General features: G+C 33.3%; 1 protein-coding gene across 3 annotated transcripts in view; it reads left to right on the top strand.

Annotated features, from left to right (window-relative positions):
* The window catches only part of USP47 (ubiquitin specific peptidase 47), a 100,553-nt gene that overhangs the window by 14,788 nt on the left and 71,982 nt on the right, over nucleotides 1-13,783 (top strand). Inside the window, exon 1 of one of the 3 annotated variants that reach the window (XM_081064433.1) lies at nucleotides 7,809-7,975. The exons of the other annotated variants lie outside the window; for them this stretch is intronic. The gene's annotated coding sequence lies outside the window, so the exon portion shown is untranslated. Of the gene's footprint in view, nucleotides 1-7,808; nucleotides 7,976-13,783 lie in introns of those variants that run through there. 3 annotated transcript variants of the gene reach the window in all.

The raw sequence follows: 13,783 nt of genomic DNA, 5'->3' as shown, positions 1-13,783 counted from the left end.
TAAATTACAATAAAATGTTATTATACTCGAGAATTGTATATTTATTAAATCTATTGTAAGGATAGTAACTGATAGTTCTATAATAATACCTCTCATCTAATACTATTATATTATTATAATTTATGGAGCATTCTTAAGGTAGTCTTTTTCTTGTTTTTCAATCTTCAGAAAATCTCTGTGGTCCCTGAGAGTCAGAGATAAGTGGCTTGTGTAGGATCACACAGCGGAGAGAAAAGTAGCCACCTTGGCCAGAGAATTCTAGTCTACATCTGCTTCTGCAGTACATTGCTCTTGGCACTGTCACCCACTCCAATAGGAAATAAATACTGTAGTTTTAAATAATCTTAACTTTTTTTTCAGTTGTATAATTTCATGTTCAGAGAATTATTACAGTGTAATATTCTCATATTAAAATTATCATCCATGCTTCTAAATAAAAATAAAAATAAAAAGCATAGTAACATAATATAAACAAGCTTCTTTGATTTAGTAAATGCAGTAGAACTCTAATTCAAGACCTGTAAACAAGTCAGTTGTATCACAAGCTGAGTCACTGTTTGTCAGACAGCCTAGCCTACTCAAAGAAGAAAACTTAGCTGTAATCAAAAATAAAAGTAACAGGAATAGTAAAGGGCATATTATTTCCCCTCCTGAGAGTAGTTTGTTTAGTTTCTAAGTTTAGATACCTACAGAATATTATTAGTGGGTTACACATTACCATTAGTAGAACAATTACTACTAAAAGGAGTTAAGACAAAAGTGAGAAGAGAGTTAGGATAGATGTAATAATGTCTTTACGATTTAATGCCACAAATATGTCAACATTATAGAGTCACAAGTAAGCCTGTATTTCTTAGGAAATCTGTGTTATTGTGTGACGTTAGGCTAATCACTTCAGGTTTCTGAATTTCTTTTTATTCATCTATAAAATAAGGAGCTAGATCTGATGTCCAAAGTTTCATCCATATTTTACATGTGATGAGTCATCTGATTGATTTGTTCTTAACTGTCAAATATGTTGATCATAGTTTAAGATTGTAAACTATTTTAAAGTTCTGGACCTTTACATTGTTAGTTTTCTTCAGATGGAATGAATACTTACTTGATGTAATTTGTTATAAGTAAAAATGTTACATAGTTTCCAAAGAACTATTTAACTATCTGATTATAATATTATGGGTTCTGGGAGCTTGTTTTATTGGTATTTTGGAGTGCAAGTATCTGGGGAACACCCTAATACTGGAACACAAAGGCAGGTATGAAAATATGTCTTTTATAAAATTTTTAAAACAAATGTCATATTGACAGGCAGTTGACGTTATGACATGTTGCATTTTGTTTAAATTCAGAAATTCCAGACCATGATATATTGAACAAATTCCTATTAATGCAATTTAGTTTATTATAGAATTTGTATTTAACTGCAATAGTAAAGTACATAGAATGTACTTACAATTTTTTGTGTGTCTCAAACTAAGCTTTTAGAACAGGTACAAAGACATTTTTAGAAAATTCCTATGAAGATTTGAATTCAGAAAGCTGGTTAAAGCAGGGAGTGATTATTATAAAACTTCCTTTAAGTAAAAAGTCCTTGCACTAAAAACAATTTGAAAATTTAAAATCAGTTTGGAAAATTTTCAGTTTCATAATCAGTTTTTAGAAATTTACTTAAAAGTTTTAAGAGCATAGTATGCTTCCGAAAGCATCATCTATAACATATTATGAAATTATTTTCCTCGATGAATATGTTTTGTTAGAGAATTCCCTGAAGGGCTTAACCTTTCTACTTCTGTGGTTTGCTTTTAGTAGTAAAGATTGTAAAGTAGGCATTTTCATTTTTTGGCTAAGCAGAATAATGCACAAGAATATGCATTAATCATCCTATACACTTGTTAAGGTCTTTATGTTCATATTTTATCTTTATGATTTTCTAACTTGATTTATATTTATATGTTCCTGATCTTAAATCCTTGGATATATTTGTTTTCTTTTAAGAAGAGCTAAATTCTATTTTTTTAAAATTGATATAAATCCTAGATATATGGAAGATATTTCTTTTTAGAAATTTGAGCCTAAAACTAAAATTATCAAAAACTAGGGCTAAGAAGACTGAACCAGTCCTTTGGGGGAAGTTATAGAGAATACTAGTGGGAATGGACTTAAAGATTAAATGTATATTAAGAAAGTCTTGAATTTTTGTTAATTACATGTAGTTTGTGTTACTCTCTGATTATAATGATTCATAGAAATGTTTTATTAGAAAGTCTTGACTGTTTAGGAATCTAAACAGAAATGGAAATGAGAAATGGGAAATGTGGTATATTTTAATAATATACTTTGACTTCAGTTTTTATCCACATTAAAATAGAAACATTTAAAATATATAATCACAAAAATGGAAACAGTAAATGATTTCATTCTCAAAAATTTAAAAACTGAAATAAGCACTAAAAAATTCTTAACTCAATGCATATCAAATTTGGTGATAATGTCTTTACCCTAATTCTCTTTTATTTACATATGCATGTTTCTAAATTGCATATTTAAAATATGCTGAATAAAAAGTTCATGATCAGATTATTTTAAAATATGATCAAAGTTTTTTTATTTGATTTAGGAACACAGCTTCCTGGCAGTTAACTTCTATAGCTGATATTTTCGCTTTTAAGTGAACAAGTGACATTTAAATGCTGAGAATAAGTTTTGCGAAGCATTCCTTAAGGAGCACTAAGCCAGATAGAGCCATTCCCTAATCCTTTTTTTCCGTCATCAGTATCTTAGTATTATTCAGCAAAAAATAGGACATGTTTACTGTTAAAATTTTTAGAATACTTACACATACACTCTTAGTCTTTTGGTTATCTCCCAATCTATACAGCAATCTTCTTAATGTTAACTTTTAAATTCAATGAATCATCCATTTATTTCAATGTTTAGATTATTTAAGATTTGGTCAGTGCGAGCCTTTCAACTAGTTTCTGTGTCCTCTTGACATATCCCACCATTCTTGGAGCATTCCCTTACTTTCTGGCAGTGCCAGGTTTCCCAAGCTCTTTTTGTACTTTCTCAGTCCTAGTACTAAGATCAGCCATTCTACAAAGACCTCTGGATCCTTTTTGTGGAGAATGGCATTCGGAAACCAAGATCTGGGCACTAGATGTGTTTAGTGCTACAGGGATATCATTACTTTTAGGTTCTCTTAGTGGGAAGAGCTAGAAAATATGCACACACACATACATAATTGTGAAATCTGTTTTTATTTCTATATTTCTCTCTTCATGTATGCATATATACACTCAAATCATATGAAAACCCTTAAGAAATAGGCAGAGTTTTATTTTTTTGGATTGCAAGAAAATTTATTTCATGCTTATACATATATTTACATATATCCATAATATAGTTCTATGCATATTATGTGTTTGTAACGCAGAACCATTGGAAATCCCGTTTGCAGGCTTTTTTTGCTACTTCCACAAATTTATGGTCATAAGTTCTCTATTTAACGTCAATATTTTTAAACGTAAAATACACATAACAAAATTTACCATCTTAACCATTTTTAAGTGTACAGTTCAGTGGTATTAAGTGCACTCACACTGTTGTGCTACCATCATCATCATCCATCCACAGAAATCTTTTCATCTTGCAAAACTCTACCCATTGACACTAACTCCCCGTTTTCCTGCCCCCCACCCCGCGTCTGACAACCACCATTCTACTTTCTGTTTCTATGAATTTGACTACTCTAGGTACCTCGTAGAAGTGGAATCAAATAGTATTTGTCCTTTTGTGACAGGCTTATTTCACTTTGCATAATTTCGTCAAGGTTTATTCAGTTTGTAGCATGTGTCAGAATTGCCTTTTTAAGGCTTAATAGTATTCCATTGTATATATTTGTAAATTATATATATAGTGTCACATTTTTGAAAAACTTGTTGTAAGCTGAAATGATGTACGCTGAGTTAGACTTTGCAGCATAGATGGTGGTGTAACAGGAGGTTATAGACTTGCTAAGAGCGCATCATGTCTAGCTTTTTGTGGAAATAGCCCAAGCATCACATTGAGTCGACTCTAACTGATTTCATAGTGTAGCGTTTTGCAGGGTGCGTTCATTAGTGCAATACTTTTATCATAGAACATAATAGTCATATTTCACTTTTAATACAAAGTGGGTGTTGTGTTTTTTTTTTTAGCATTTTTTATCATTTCTGTTTAGAGAACTTCCTTTAGTGATTTCTTTAGGGTAGGCCTGCTAACAAGTCTCTTAGTTTTCCTTCCTTTGAAAATGTCTTTATTTCCCTTTATTCCTGAAGAATATTTGCTGGATATAGAATTCTGAGTTGATAATTCTTCTCTCTCAGCACTTGGGAAATACTGTGCCACTTAACTTCTGCCTCTCTGATTTCTGATGAGAAATCTACATTTGAATTGTTTTGCCCTTATATAAGATGTTTCTCTCTCACTAACTTTCAAAGTCTTTCCCTTTGTCTTTAGTTTTCAAGGAGTTTGATTGTGGTATGTCTTGGCAGGGATTTCTTTGGATTTATCCTGTTTGGGATTCACTCAGCTTCTTGAATATGTAGTTTTTTGTGTTTTGCCAAATTTGGAATGTTTGCAGCCATTATTTTTTTTAGTGCTTTTTCAGGCCCTCCTTCTTTCTCCTTTCCTTCCAGGACTTGGGTGACAGGAATGTTAGATCTTATTTTATAGCCCTATAGGTGCTTGAGACTGATTTTGTTTTTGTTTTTTTTCTTTGTTGTTGAGAGAAAGATTTCCATTGTTCTTCAGAATCACTGATTCTTTCCCCTGTGATAATTCATCATGCTGTTGAGCCCACCTCGTGAGTGTTAATTTTGGTTATTGTATTTCATCTGCTATTTCTTTGCTGAGATTTTGTTTTTTTCATTTGCTTCGTGTGCTTTAATAATTGCTTGTTGAACATTTTTATGATGACTGCTTTAAAATCATCAGATAATTTCAACATTTGTGTCACCTCCATATTGGTGTCTGTTCATTGTCTTTTCTCATTCAAGTTGAGATTTTTCTTGGTTCTTGGTATGACAAGTGGTTTTTTATTATATCCTCGACATTTAGGTATTATGAGACTCTGGATCTTATTTAAATCCTGATAGTGTGCCAGCAGGGAAAAGGGGGCACTCCCTTATTACTTAGAGGTCAGGGCAGTAGTTCAGGTACCTCATCCCGCCTTTATGTACAATCTGGGGTGAGAAGGGTACTTTTTACTGATGGGTGTGGCTGAATTTCAGGGTCCCTTCAAGCTTATGTGGGCACATCTGTCTGGCTGGGAAGAGGAGGGGCACTTTGTTATTCCTCCCCATGTGGCCTCTACTGATAGAGAAGTGGGGAGGCACCTCTTACCACTGGGCTGTGATGAAAGTCCCCACTGCCCACTAGGTCTTTTTTGACACCACCGTGTTGTGGGGGAAGGGAGTGCCTTGGTACAGCCAGGTGAGGGTGGAAATTTAGGCTTTTCTCTTGGACTTTAATGATGGGAGTGGAGGCAGGACAAGGTGTTTTTTCTGTGGTGTTTGACTGGAGTAGTGTGGTGTCTAAAAGCTTCCTGTTTTGTAAGGCTACCCCTTTCCTGACCCTGTAACTAGAGAAAAGCAGGTTTTTCACGGGGCTGTTTCAGACCAGGATGTATTAGGCAAAAAGAAATCTGTGGAATTAGCCACCAGGCCCATCGTTCCTTGGGTCTAGAGGTCCCTAGACAGTCTGTTTCCTCTTCACCTCTCAGTGTCTATTTATATTTGCTTTATATGTAACATTTTTAGCTGTACTTAGTAGGAAGAATAGGGAGAAGTGCATCTACTCCCTCTCTTAGAAATGGAAGTATTAGATATTTTAAAGAGTAGAATAGTGTGTGTCGCTCCAAGGCTATGACTGACAGTAATTCATTTTTAACCAGTGAAAACTATTTTCTTTTTAATTTCCATTTTAAGAGGCTTCCACTCTTCCTTCTGCCCTCTATTCTTCCTCGTATATATTACTTGACGTAGAGGAATCCTAGAAGTTGAAGTGTATCATCATAAGCCTTCTCTATTTTAGATATCCTTAGTTCCTTTAATTATTTTTTTATGTAGTGCCCTCAAATTGCCTATAATCTATAGATTGTCTTGGCAGTGTTACCTGATCTTGACTGCTAGATTTTAATGTTGATTTGTTTTCTGTAGACACCATTCTGCTTGCTGTATGCACCAAGAGTGTAGTTGTTGCCCCAGATCTTTTTCATGTGTGCTGCTGCCTAGGCAAAGTGCTCTAATTTTCTTACTCTGCATTTAGTGGTTTTGTCTCTCTTACAAAGTAAGAGTGGTCTAACACTAAACATTTTTACTTTCTATGTAATTTAACTAAAATTTTGCCAAGTTTCTTTCTTGTGATTGTAAAAACAAGCGCACGTGCAGTGCCAAACATTTGGAAGTCCCAGAAATACGTAAAGGGAAAATATTGCCTCTAATTCTGTCCCTAAAAGATAATACTGTTAATAACACTTAAATGTTGTAATTCTTTTATTCTCTACATTTTTCCTTCTTCTCCTTCCCAATACAGACTTTAAAATGCTATTGTGTTTCATGTTTTAAGGGTGCCATTATTTCTTAGCAATGTGTAGTGAGTATTTTCCCTTGTCAGTAGATGTAATAGCATTGTTTTCCAGGCTGCATGGTATTTCACTGCATTTGCTAACTGCACTGCCCCTGAAGGGAAGTAGTGACTAGTGTGCAACCTTGTTTCTATTCTTAAGGTGAATATGGTTATTCTTTAAGTGAAAGCTTTCAGCATTTCCGTATTAAATACATTTGCTTTAAAAATTTTTAGATGCACTTTATCAAGTTAAGGAAATTCTCTGTTTTGTTATGTGTTATGAATAGATGTTCATGGAGTTATTATAGAAAGTTGTTACCATGAAAAGATGTTGAATTGTTTTCAAATACTTTTTCTGTATTTTATGTATTGACATGATTTTCTCTCTTAAATCTGTCAATATGTTGCATTATATAAATTGATATTTCCATTGTTAAATGAACCTGGTTATTATGTATTATGCTTTAATACATTGCTAAATTCAGTTTCCTGATACTTTGTTTCAGATATTTTGCAGCTGTTGTCATGAGTGATACTGGTTTTTAGTTTTCCTTCATTATATTGGTTTTTTAGAGTTTAATTATCATATGCTGGCCTCATAATATGATTTAGAGAGCATTCCTCATATTCTGTAACTGAAAATTTTATGTAAAACTTGAATTGGTTATCTTTGATTATTCGGTAAAATCTTTAGTAAAATTATCTATGCCTGGAATTTTGTTGTTGTTGTTATTGGAAGATTTTTAACTACTAATTCAGTTTGCTTAATGACTTTAGGACTGTTGAGGTTTTCTTTTGTTTTCCTTTGAGTTTGTTTGATGTTATAGTTTTCTGGGTATTTATCCATTTTATTACGTTTTCAAATATATTAGCATAAGTTTCCTTGTGACATTCTTTTATCTTTTTCGTTGTATCTGTGGTTATACCCCCTTATAATATTTTTGTGCCTTCCTTTTCTGGGGATTGATCTTACTAGTGGTTTGTCATTAAAGTTTTTTGTTTAATAGAACCAGCCTTTTGCTTTGATAATTTGTTTTCACATTATTTTTATTTTCTATGTGATTAATTTCTGCTTTGACCTTTTATTTCTTCTCTTCAACTGCTTTAGCTATATGGCACAGATTTTGTTGTTTTGTTTTCTACCTCCTGGGGACCAGCTAGAGTTGCAAACACCCCTGGTCACAGAGGACTATGTCTTTCAGCTCTAGGTTTTTGGAGTTCTTCATCTGGAGTTCAGCAGATCGCTCTTCGTCTTACCTCGGCTTATTCCCGTGCAGGTTCTCTTCTTTTCTGGAAAACTCCCCTGCTTTTTCCCCAACGTGCTGTATGTGTTTTGCTATATAATATTTTTATTATCACTTGGTTCTAGGTAAGTTCTAATTTTCATTATTCTTTGACCCATGATTTGGTGTGTTTCTTAATTTTGTAATTATATATGGTTTTTCCAGTCATCTTTTTGTCATTGACATTTAATTTACTTGCATTGTAGTGAGAGCAAGTGTTCCATATACTAATCCTTTGAAATATGTTGAGACTTGCTTTATAAGACAGGCCAATATCAGGTCAATTTTCATAAATGCACTGTATGTGCTTTAAAAGAATGCATAATCTTGCAATTGTTAAGTGTAGTCTTTTCATATATCTATTACATGAGGCTTGTTAATTTTGATGTCTGTATCTTTGTTGAATTTGTTGTCATTTTTAAATTTTAGCCATTTTGATAGGTGTGTGGTAATATCTCATTGTGGTTTTAATTTGCTTTTCCCTATTGGCCAGTGATATTGAACATGTTTTTATGAGCTTATTTGATGTCTGTTTATGCTTTTTGTTGAAATCTCTCATGATTTATGCCTATGGCCTAATTAGATTGTTTGCTTTTTTTATTGCTAGGTTTTCAGAATTCTTTAGATAGTCTAGATACTAGTTCTTTGCTCATTATGTGGTTTGAAATATTTTACGCCAGTCTTTTCATCCTTAACAGGTCTTTGCAAAGTAGACATTGCTAATTTTGATGAAATCCAGTTTATCAGTTTTTCCTTTTATAGATCATGCTTTTGATGTCAAGTCTGAGAACTCTGCCTAGCCTTAGCTCTGCAAGACTTTCTCCTGTTTTTTGCCTAAAAAATTTATAGTTTTATATTTTTCATATAAGTTCATGATCCATATTCAGTTACTTTTTATTTAATGAAAAACTTAGGTTGAGGATTACTTCTTTGCCTATGGACGTCCAATTGTTCCATCACTGTTTGGTGAAAAGACTGTCTTTCCTCCTTTGAGTTGCTTTTGTACCTAGTCAGAAATTGGTTGCGCAAATTTGTGTGGATCTCTGTTGCTTTCCATCAATCTATAAGTCTTTCCCTCTGTCAGTACTACACAGTCTTGATTACTGTAGCTGTATAATAAGGGTTGAAATTGGGTAGACTGAGTCTTCTTACTTTATCCTTTTAACTATTCTAGTTCCTTTGCCTTTTCATGTAAATTTTAGAATCATCTTGTCTATATCCTCAGAAAATGTTGTTGGGGTTTTGATAGGACGTGCTTTAAAACTGTGTCTGTTTGGAAGAATTGACATCTTTACTATGTTGAGTCTTCCAGTGTAAGAACACAGTATGTCTCTCCATTTATTCAGATCTTCTGTTATCTCATTGTGATTAGAGAACACATTCTACATGATTTCAGTTCTTTAAATTTGTTTGTTTGTTGGATGTGATCTGTCTTGGTTATATGTTCCATGGACATTTGAAGAGAATGTATATTTTGTCCTTGTTTGGAATGTTTTGTAAGTTTGATTTGATTTTCTGTGGGGTTCTAGCAATTGGAGAAAGAGAGAGAGTGAGAGAGAGAACGAGAGAGAGAGAGAGAGAGAGAGAGAGAGAAATTGAAATCTCCTAACTGTAATTTTAGATATATTTAATTCTTTCAGTTTTATCAGTTTTGGCTTCACATATTTTGCAGCTCTGTTGTTTGGTTCATACACATTTAGGATTGCTATGTCTTCTTGGTGGATGGACCCTTTCATCATTATATAATGTTCTTCTCTGTCTCTGATAATTTTCTTTGTTCTGAAGTCTACTTCATCTGATACTAATTTTTAAAACTAATTTCTGCTTTCTTTTGATTAATAATTGCATATAGTATGTTTTTTCCACCTTTTACTCTCGTACAATATAGTTTATATGAAATATATATTATATACAAATCAGGCAAAATATTTTAATATATTACATATTTGACATAATATGTATTATATATGTGTGTATAGTAAATTTTGCAGAGATAGCATATAGTTGGGTCATGTGTTTTAATCTACTTGGCCAATATCTGCCTTTTAATTAGTTTATTTAGACCATTTGTATTTATTGTAATGGTTAATATGTTAGAGCTTAAGTCAGCCATTTTATTTGGTGTGTTTTGTTTGTTCTTTCTGTTTTCCATTTTATTCTTGTCTTTTACTTGCCTTCCTGTGAGTTACTTGAATATTTTTTTTAAAATTCCATTATGATTTATGTATAGTGATTTTGTTTGTATTGTTTTGTGATAGCTTTTTTAGTGGTTCCTTTGGGCATTTATACACACACACACACACACACACACACACAGACACAGACAAATACAAGTATATACGCATGCACATACACCAAAAAAATGTATACACATTTTAAGATAGGAAAACTGTATTAAAATTGTAATACTTAATATATACCAATAATAGAAGATGAATACAAGTCACATTTGACTTCTGCAATTACAAGAGGTGCTCAAAGTGGTTACCATCAGCATCCAGACACTTATGATTACGGCGAACTACTGCTTGAGTAATGTTGACTGAAATGTTGACTTACATACATTTTTTTGGTACTCTTGGTGTGTGTGTTTTATATATGTGTGTGTGTATATATTTATTTATATATATATATATATATATATATATATATATATATATATATATATATATAAACTTATAGTCTAGTAGTATCAATATTTTACCAGTTCAATTGAAATGTAGAAACATTTAACTCCTTTTATGTCCCTTTACTCTTTCCTGTTTATAATATAATTATGTTGAATATATCCTCTACTTATATTTATAACCACATCAAGCAGTTTTTTAATTTTTACTTCAACTGCCAACTATTTAGTAAAAACTCAACAGGAGAAGGAAAATATATTTAGTGATATTTTGCTTACCATATATTTTATTTCTTTCTGATGTTCTCAGGTTCCTTCTTTGGTCATTTCCTTTTTTGTTTAGAGAACTTCCTTTAGGGTAGTTCTACAGGAAACAAATTCTTTCAGTTTTCCTTCATCTGAGAACATCTGGAATTCTGCTTGATTACTAAAGCGATTCTTGGGTCATTCCTAAAGGACATTTTTTTGGTTATAGTATTCTGGGTTAACAGTTATTTTCTGTAAGGACTTGAGAAACATTGTATAATTTCCTTCTGACCTCTGGTAAGAAAGGTGTCCCACTTTCTCTTCCTCTACCACCCCCTTTTGGCATTTTTTTCTCTGTCTTATTTTTGATAGTTTCTTTTGCTGTGTCTTCAAGCATTCATTAATCTTTTCTTGAATAATACCTAACCTGTTAATCCCATCCATTATATATTTTATCTCAGATATTATACTTTTCATACCTAGAAATTTGAGTTGGACCATGTTTTCCTTAACATACTCTGTTCTACCTTCTTGAACTATAGAATATAGTTATAAACTTTTTATGTCTTTCTCTACTAATTCTATATCATTTGTATCATTTCTGGGTTGGTTTTCACTGATTGATTTTTCTCTTCATTATGGATCATAGCTTCCCTCGTTTTTGCATGCCTGTTTATTTTTGGTTGGATGCCAGACATTGTGAATTTTACCTTGTTGGTACTGGGTACTTTTTATTCCCATAAATGTTCTTGCATCTTATTCTCAGATGCAGTTAATTTACTTGTAAACAGTTTGATCCTTTTAAGACTTGCTTTTAAGGTGTGGAAGATTGGACCAGAGTAACCTTTAGACTAGGCCTAATTTTGTCCCACTACTGAGACATTACTCTTATCAGAAGCCCTGTGTATTACGAGATTTTTTTTTTTTTTTCCCATTCTGGCTATTGGGATCTGAATTGAGCTCCAGGGATTCTTTCCTCTGGTTCTTTTCCCTGCCTCAGATAGTTTCTTCACATGCATGTGCTGATGAGTACTCGGCTGAATACTCAAAGGAGGACTGATTTATAGATCTCTGGAGCTTGCTATTTGTAGTTTTCTTCTCTCCAGTATTCTGCTTTGTAAATTCTAGCCGAATTGGCCTCCTTGAACTCCCTACCTCATTTATTCAACTCAGGGAGATTGCTGGACTCTACCTTTCCCACCCAGCACTGCAGTGTGGAAGTGGCTTACTTCCAGGTAGTTTGTTTTTTCTTTCAAAGAGATCACTGTCCTGTGTTTCCTGTTTTTGAAATAGATACTTCAAATATCTGTTTAATATTTGAAAATTATTTGCATTGTATATTTTGTCTAGATTTTTCATTGTTTAAGGTGAGGAGGGTAAATCCAGTCTGTTTCATCTTGGCTCATAGTGGAAATTTTTTGGAGATAGATGATAAATAACTAAATATAAACGAACAAATCAAGTAGCTATAAATACTACTATAGAGAAACCTGAAAGGAAGGGAAATGAAAAATACCCAGAGGATTGTAGTTTTAATAGGATGTGAGAGAAGTACCCGATTGAGAAAGTGACTATTATTCTGATTATCTTTTATATAGCAGTCTGCCCCCAAACTTAGTGACTTTTGCTCACAGATGTGCATCTTGGGCAAAGCTAAGCTAGGACAGTTTGTGTCTGCTCTGCTAGGCGTTAGCTGGGGCAGCTGACAGGCGGGGGCTGGAATCTGAATGCTTTCTCACTCACATGTATGGTGGCTGGTACTAGTTGCCGGCAGGGATCTCTTTTGGGCTGTGACTAGAACATCTACACATGACCTTTCCATGTGGTACTTGGCTCCCGCATGGCATAGGCCAGGTTCCAAAGGCAAGCATCTGAGCGAGAGCCAGGAGGAAGCTGTATGGCATTTTCTAAACCAGCCTTAGGAGTCATGTTGTCTGTCACAGGAAGTCACTAAGGTTGGCCCATATTAAAGGGGACTGGAATTAGACTCTTCCTGTCAAAGAATCTGTGGACGTATTTTAAAGCCACCACAATGATATTTGAGCAAAGGCGGTAAAGCTGTTGAGAGGATGAGCTTTCCAGGTACAAGTGCAGAGAACTGCGAAGGCTCAGGCTGCTACGGGTGCCCGATGGTTTAGATTTGTTTGTGGTTGGGTTCCCTCTGTCCTTTGTCAACTCCTTGAGGGTAAGGGCTTTGTTCACTGCTGTTTTCTCAGCACCAGGAACAGTGTATGACACATAGTTGCAGTTCAGTTCTTACTTGTGGAAGAGAGAGTTGGCCGTTTCACACCATATATCAGAAATCCTAAACATGAGTTCATAACCTTTGATCTGCTATTTCTTTCTTTCGGAAATTATCTTCAGGAAAAAATGTACAGGTAAGCAAAGATATAGTGAAAATTTGAAGCTGCTTAGATGCCCATTAATATAGCAAGTTAGTTAAATTATGGTTTGTCTGATATGGAGCACTGCAGTTTTTTTAAAAAAAAAATTTTATTGGTTTCAGGTGTACAAAACAATAATGTGCCAGTTTTAGCTAAATGTTTTGGAATGGAAAGATGAGTGTTGAAGGACAAGGAGAAAATTCAAATGATGGTGTACAGATTGATTCTATTTGGTTTCTAATTAACAATCTATATAATAAATATATACATAGAATGGAGAGGGATCTGGTAGGATATATATATTGAATTGTCAATTGCTATAGAGGTTATTTTAGAGTTATTTTAAAAAAACAATGTACTGTATTATAATAGAAATACATTTCTACCGTGAGTGATGAAAATCACCTTTTAAAACAATGTTTGTCTCTTTATTAATTAAAGATAGAGGAAAACCAATTTGTGTGGCAAAATGTGGAATGATGTAAAACCAAGATTTTTTCTTATATTTTTAAACCAAGATTCTTTCAAGAGATTATCTCTTTATTATAGGTTTCTTTAATTTCCTTTTATATATCTTTGTATTAATTGTTAAAATAAGCTTGTCTCATAAAAAGGAAAAGATTTATATTAAAAGAAAA

This window comes from Rhinolophus hipposideros (genome assembly GCF_964194185.1).
Source record: "Rhinolophus hipposideros genome assembly, chromosome: 10".
Lineage (NCBI taxonomy): Eukaryota > Metazoa > Chordata > Mammalia > Chiroptera > Rhinolophidae > Rhinolophus > Rhinolophus hipposideros.
The sequence above is the reverse complement of the archived record's forward strand: the minus strand, read 5'-3'. Positions and strand labels throughout refer to the sequence as shown.